This window comes from Rana temporaria, chromosome 1 (genome assembly GCF_905171775.1).
Source record: "Rana temporaria chromosome 1, aRanTem1.1, whole genome shotgun sequence".
In the NCBI taxonomy this organism is placed as follows: Eukaryota; Metazoa; Chordata; class Amphibia; order Anura; family Ranidae; genus Rana; species Rana temporaria.
The window spans coordinates 13,362,468-13,370,176 of record NC_053489.1 but is presented as its reverse complement, the minus strand read 5'-3'; the positions used below and the strand labels follow the sequence as shown (position 1 = coordinate 13,370,176).

Here is a 7,709-nt window from a genome sequence, read left to right as displayed (position 1 = left end):
AGTTTCTGTTTCAATGTACAAGTGTTAAGTTTCCATTGGTTCTTCCTTGTCCCCTACCCCCTCTATGACAACTAACTGTGTTTAAAGGTATATGTTTTGTACTTAATAAACAGTTTTATGCTCTGCATGTTTAACCCTCAACACCTGTGTGGTTTGTCTCGTGATTGAGGGGTTAAGGGCTGGTTATGGTGAGTCTGCCAGCTGCGGGTGCGTTTGGAGAACAGGAGACACGGGTCTGGCGGAGGTGCCCAGCCGGGGTATCCGAGATCTGTCACAGCCGGGAAAAAAGCTCTACAACACTCCTCACTCTCAATCCCACTATGGAATGGTGACCTCTGCTGCCCAGAACATATCGGATCTGTTTAAATCACAGCCCACAGTCCACAACAACGTGGCCTGCTCTAAGATGGCACCGTCTCACCACAAGGAGGATTTCAGTGGGGACTCTGAATCAGCTCCAGAGGACACAGGTAGGGGACCACCCTGCTCTGACAAACCCCTGACCTATGCTGATATGTCCTGCTTTACAGTGGATATTAAATCCACCTTCTCTGCTGCCATTACAGACTTAAAAAACAATCTTGTGGTCCTCACTGAGAAGCTGGCCTCAGCAGAGCATGCAGGGAGGCAGAGAGACAAGGCTATCCACAGGCTGGAAATGGTTACTGTCTCACACTCCCAACACTTCATTGAAATTAATAGGCACTTGGAGGACCTCGACAATAGAGGCAGGAGGAATAACATCAGGGTGATGAGCATACCAGAATGTGTAGAAAATGACCAAATTATCCCTGCACTCCAAAGAGTTTTCAGCAGCCTGTTAAAAAGACAGGAAGAAATGGAAATATAATTTGTTTGTGCCCACAGGGTTCTGAGACCGAGGGGATCAGATGCTGCCCCCCTGAGAGATACAATCTGCTGTCTACAGAGCATTACACTAAAATGTGAAAGGTCAGAAGAATTGATTGAATCATTTTTAATGGAGAAACTATAATGCTGTTTCAGGACTTATGCAAAATCACCTTAAAAAATTGCAGGGCGCTGCAACCTCTCTTGGATAAGCTGAGGGACAAGGACCTAAAATATACATGGCATTTCCCATTTGCACTCACTGTGGTTGCGAACGACCACCAGCATGTTTTGCGCACCCTGGCAGATTTGCCAGATTTCTGCGAGGGACTCGGTCTGGGCCCAGTGGATCTGCTACGCTGATTTTACACTACCACCTCTGGACAGAAGTCCAAACTGATCTCCATTCTCCTCACCGGAAAAGAGGATTTCCAAAAAGATGAAACATAACCAAAGTGGAGGTTCTAAAGCTGGCACCCCCAACCCAAGGCCTGCGGCCTGAGGTTTAGACTGCCAAGTGCACCCATACTTCACGCTGTGTTATGTGTTTGCAGGTTTCTTCAGTTCCCACATTGCAGTCCTGACTGACCCTCATATCTTATCTGAAGGCCCGACTATGACCATGACAATGGGGCTATATAGGAAATGTTTTTGGGACCATATGCTGTAGCTCATGACCACATTTACCTACAGATGAGGCTATTATTCTTTATCCCAGGGATTACAGCTGTTACCTCTGGCTTTACTATAATTGAAGCTATGGTCGGGGTCAGTGACTTTATGTTATAGATATTTCACTACTGCAGGAGCTTAAAATAGTAAGGCCTTAATTTGAGCTCTCTGCTCTAAACCACAGGCACAAGTTCACCTCCAGGGATACTACTTAAATCCAATACACATTGCAAAAGGCACCAGGCAAGGGTGCCCACTCTCACTGCTAATCTGAACGTTTCCCTTCAACTGGACACGGTTGCCCTGCTACAAAAATCTTTCCAATTTGAATGGAATGAAACGTCCTGACTTCCCCCCAGTCATGAACATATTAGAATGAATGAATGAATGAATGAATGAATGAATGAATGAAGAACTTATATAGCGCGGCACATGCAAACTAAATCGCCTCTGGGCGCTTGTTGTTCCTGTCTCTTTTGGTATCAGAAGAGATGAGTTTTGATCTTTCTCCTGAATGCTAAGTGGTTTTCCTCCAACCGAATGCTGGTTGGTAAAGCGTTCCATAGTCTGGGACCTTGGACAGCGAATCTTCTTTCTCCTTTGGACTTGTAATTGGCTTTTGGGATTTGGAGCAGGTTTTGGTTGGTGGATCGCAGAACGCGATTGGGATTATGAGCTTTTATTTTTTCGCATAGATATTGCGGGGCCTTCCCATGGATACATCTATGCGTTAGACAGAGTGCTTTAAAAGCAATTCTGTCTTTTACTGGCAACCAGTGGAGGGCTCTCAGTGAAGGTGAGATTGATTCCCAGGGTTTTTTCCCAGTCACTAGTCTGGCGGCCGTATTTTGAACGACTTGCAGACGGGCGATTTGGTACTTTGGGAGACCGAGGTAGAGGGCGTTTGCATAATCCAATCTGGAGTTTACAATCGCTCCCACCACGGTCGCTATGTCTTCTTTTGGAATAAAAGGAGTGAGTTTGCGTAGTAGGCGCAGCAGATGGTGAGATCCGTTGACTACTGACCCTATTTGTGCGTCCATTGTCATGTAGGAGTCGAAGATGAACCCAAGACTTTTGACTTTGGCGCTAGGGGTGATGATTTTTCCCAGAATGGGCGGGGGCAACCAAGTTGTTGCAGGTTGATTCATATGCTTGGCGTGAAACAGGAGAAGTTCTGTTTTCGCTCCGTTGAGTTTAAGATAACTCTTTGTCATCCAGTTCTCTATCAAAGAGAGGCATGCCTCTAGATTGAGATGGTGATCCTTTTTGTTGCAAACGCGGAAATACAGTTGCGTGTCGTCTGCATATGAGTGATAAAGCAGTTTTTGCCTGCTAATGATTTTAAAAAGAGGACAAAGATAGATGTTAAACAGCACTGGGGATAGAGGCGATCCTTGAGGGACTCCGTGCGATAACGCGCGTTTCTCGGAAGTGAAAGGTCCCAATTTCACTGTTTGTGATCGGTTTTCCAAAAAAGAGGAGAACCAAGATAAATCACTTTCTGCGACTTTGGCTACGTCCGCTAGCCGAGTCAGTAATAGTTTGTGGTCTACGGTGTCAAAGGCAGCGCTTAGGTCCAGCAGAACCAGGAGACAAGATTCTCCTTCGTCTGCGGCCTCTAGAGCGTAGTCCCATATTTTGAGCAATGCTGTTTCCGTACCGTGTCCGGGGCGGAAACCTGATTGAAATGGATCAAGTAGATTATGGGTATCTAGATGCTGTTGCAGCTGTTGTACCACTACTTTCTCCATGACCTTGGAGAGAATGTTTAGGCCTGTTATGGGACGGCGATGAAGTGGGTCCTTGGGGTCTAGGGTCGGTTACTTCAAGATGGGTTGGACTATGCCCTCTTTCAACTGGGAGGGCACTATGCCTTCCTTGAAAGAGTGGTTTATAAGCTGCGTGATAGGAGGTGCCAGGATGTCGGCGCATTCCTTCAGCAGTTTAGTGAGAATTATATCATTTGGCGCTGTGCTGTTTCGCAGAGTACCGATGATATTTTTTGTGGCCTCGATGGAGATGGGTTCTAGGGTGAACTTTTCAGATTGTGGTGAATTTTGGTGGATGTTGTATGGGTGATTGCAGGGGGGGGTGAGGGGGGTATTGTTCTGCTGAATGCTTTCTCGGATTCCCTCAATTTTATTAATGAAGTAATCCGACAATTCATCGCAAAACTCTTGGGTGTCCGAATTGGGGGCTTCCAGACAGACGGGATTCATGGTCTGAGTGACCATCTTGAAAAGTTCACGGGGGCGATTTAGGGCGCTGTTGATTGCCTTTGAAAAGTAGTTTTTCTTGGCTTTGAAAATTTCTTTGTGGTATTTTCTTGTTATGGCCTTGTAGATGATGAGGTTTTCTTCTGAAGAGCTTCTTTTCCAGGCGGCTTCCGCCCTTCTGCGCTCTTGCTTCAATAACGACAGCTGGTTATTAAACCAGCTTGACGTGTTTTTCCGGATGCAGGTTTTCCGTTTTGGCGCTATTAAGTCGGCTGACTGTAATAGGGCTGTGTTAATGGCATCCAGTGTTTCTAGGGCAGTTTGATGAGGTTGAATTGTTTTTACTTTTTCACTTAATGTGGTTTTGAAGAGTTCCGAATGGAGCTTCTTCTGACATCTAGTCCAGTGTGTTGTCACTGGTTTTGATGTTTTTGTTAAGGGGGAAATTTTGGAAATTGTGAATCTAATTGCATGGTGATCTGTCCATGGCAATGGTTCATTTTCCAAAATGTTTATTCTCAGATTTTGTCTGAAAATAAGATCGAGCGTGTGACCTGAAGCATGTGTGGGCCCACATACTAATTGCTGTAGCCCTAATCCTTCCAGGTGGTCAATGCAGGCGTCGGCAACGGGGTCTTGTGAGGAGTTGGCCCAAAGGTTGAAATCCCCGAGCAGCAACAGGTGTTTGCTGTTCAGGGTGTAAGTGGAGATGAACTCCGTCAATGATGGCGATTTTGGCCCGGGTGGTCTGTAGCAGAGTAGAATACGGACGGTCTCCTGGGGATTTGTTTGTAGTTGCAGAGTAAGGGTTTCCATGAATGGAAGAGGGTTTTGAAGGACTGGTTTAGTGATCGCCAGGTGATTCTTATGGATCACCGCCAGGCCTCCTCCTCTTTGCCCTATTCTGTTTTCGGTTATGATACGATAATTTTCTGGTACCAATTCTCCGAGAATGGTGTTACAGTCGGCTGTGAGCCAGCTTTCTGTAATAAAGAGGCAGTCTAAATCGTGTTGTAAAATGAAATCATGGATTTCTAGTCGGTGTTTTACTGCCGATCTTGTGTTGATTAAAGCACATAATATGTGCTTAGGCTCGGGTGAATGGCTGAGATTCTTGAGAATCAATCGTCGATCGATCTTCAATAATCAATCACTTCTTAGGGCTTTTTTGGTGATGGCTGGTAGTACTGCGGCAAAACGCCTCAGACCCCATATGGTTTCAGCAGAATATTGCCGATTAACCATGGTCGCCAACCCTAGGGGGGTAGGAGGGGGGGGTTTTGGGTGATTGAGGGAAGATTAACTTAATCCTCCCTCCTGGCTTGGTCCAGAGGAAGGCAAAAAACCCTGGCCCAGCTGTGCCAATATGCTGTGGCCGGGGGAAAAAATTCCTTCCTGACCCCTTGACAGGCGATCGGCAGAGCCCTGGATAAAGTGCAGATTGAATTGAGAGGTATGGGGGGGGGGGGAGTGAGGGGTTCTCCTTGTTGCTGGGTGTACCAATATGGCTGCTGCATCGGCAGCAGGGTCCAGGCTTGGGGCTAACTTTTATTGGATTTGGTTCTGCTGTACAATCCTGGTCATTGCAGGTATCCTTTAGGGGTAGGGGGGGTGGAGGGGAGATACTGAGCAGTTGGTGGAAGATTGCAGGGTGTAGGAGACGACGCGCCGCTAGGCCTCAAGTGAAGCCGCGGTCTTTCCTAGATTGCGGCTGCCGCGGTTCTTCACAGGCCTGCGCGGATGTCCGGAAAAACGCTGGAAAGCGGCCGGAGGTTGAGGCGGGCAGTTGTTGGGGGGGATGCCTTGATGGAAAAGTTGGGGTGTAGAAGAGGGGGTGAGGAGAAGGGGAGAGCCGAACTATATGGGTCGCTGCGGCGGCTTGTCCTGAAAAGGACGGCCGCCGGCGATCCCAGCAGATGGCCCCGAGAGCAAGGGCTTACCTGTAGGCTCCCTGTGGAGGGAAAGAACGAGGGAGCCAGGGGATGTCAGGGTAAGCCGGGGGAAGCCAGGTGGTAAGTCTGCGGCGAAGATCTGACAAGCAGAGGCCGGGGAGAGCAGACAGCAGTGACAGGGAGGAGGATCAGGCTGAGCTGGAGGTGGAAACCCTGCCTGTCTGGCTCCAGGAGCCGTACGTCCTACTGCTAGGATCTGCACGCCGATTACTACTGGAGCTCAGTTCTAGCCCTGGGGAGGAGTCACTCTTTCAGACTCAATCCTGGAGAGCATTCAAATGGTGGTTGGACAAAGGACTGTACCGAATCGGACATTTTTAAACCCCTTCAGGCCCTTTCTCTCTCAATCATTGTGTCAATAAGTTGGAATTAGCCGCCTCAGAACGCTTCAGAATGCTTCAGATTTAGACAAATTATTTTTTTTTACATTCAATCTGGTCAGAAAAACACTTCCGCCTATTTTCACTATGTACGAACTCTGGTGTGGACAGGGCTTGGGACAGAGGGGAGGGATCTCTATCATTTACTCATCACTAGTGCTCCCAGTCTCCAAGTTCCTCTTGCCTGGGAGTTGGACCTATGATTCAGCTGGGACCTTGCATACGGCCTGCTTTAAATCCTTTAACAACATTTTAAATACGTCCCTCACAGAGGCCAGTTTAAAAGTGATCTCTAGATAGTACTCCACACCCTTCAGATTGTCCTCTATGTATACCTCAGCAGATCCTCTGTGTTTCAGAGGCTGCCAAATTTCAGGAACAATGGCCCACATTTGTTGGGAATGTCCCAGAAAACGCTCTGGAGAAAAATCTTCAAAGTTATCGACAAGTTTGCTGACAGCCAGGTACCTCGGTCCCCAATGGTGGCCATGATCCCAAAGATCCCCACTCATACTCAAAGGTTAATCCACTTTATTTTAGTGGGTTCCAAACTAACTGTGGCTAATGCATGAAAACAACCATAAATCTCGGTTAAGGCTGCTCACAAGAGAATCTCCTGGATATTGTCCCAAGAAAAGCTTTCCAGTATACTTTAGGACACTGTCAACAAATGGGAACCCTGGGCTCAACATGTAGGCATCTCCCTTCTACCTAGTACTAAGAAAGACTGAGATATTTCCAAAACCTGATGATAGACAATCACAACTCCTCTCACCTTCTCTTTGTCTTTGTCTTTCTTTCTTCATACTTCCTAATCTATCCCATTATTTTCTCACTAAGACTCCCAAATACATGGGGTGACAGAGGTTTATATGAAAGTTTTGTGGTGGGATTGGGGTTAGATTCGGGGTTTGAGACCCCCGCCCGGCACAGCTAGATCCCCTTGTGGGTGCTGGGTGCAAAGGGGACTCCCGTGGAATGCCCTGATCTCACTTCAGTTATGTTTAACTTAACGGGTTACAGTAGCCCAACATAACCTACAGGATGTAATTGGTTAGAGTTATGGGCTACAACAACAGCTCTATGGTTACGAAATATACTGATTAATTCTCGTGATGGTGCAAGCTGATGGGACGAATCATAATTATCCATGGAGGGCTAGTAGTACTTTGTCCTTTTGTTTATTCACAAGCAATTTGTTCAATATATTGTTGGGTTGATTTATTAGTAATTTATACTGTTGCCCTTAAGTCTATGTCTTGTTAATGTGTGGCTTAACTCTTTCAATTCACGTATTACATTTATATTGTGTATTATTAATATCTGTTCACTCGCCATGTGGCCGCCTCCCTCTCTCCTCCACAAAGTGATCCTGAACACACAGTGTCTGTGTTCAAGATACACTAATGTTAACCTTTTCAGACAGTGTTATAGCTAAAGGTAGATCATTAGCTCTTCCTCTTCCTCACTCCGACTTTTAGTGAGTACGGAAGCACCCTTTGAACTGACGGAACAACTGATAGACCTATGAAGGCAGATTTGGATTTTTGAAAGGAACATATGGTGGCACCCCTCTCACTTTAGTGAATGTGTACAGTATACAGTATAATAATATTATTATGAATATGAATATTAAT

The 7,709-nt window shown here is 46.5% G+C and overlaps 1 pseudogene; it reads left to right on the top strand.

Moving 5' to 3' along the window:
- The first annotated feature begins 325 nt into the window (after nucleotides 1-325).
- Nucleotides 326-7,709, top strand: part of LOC120941065 — a 74,661-nt pseudogene continuing 67,277 nt past the window's right edge.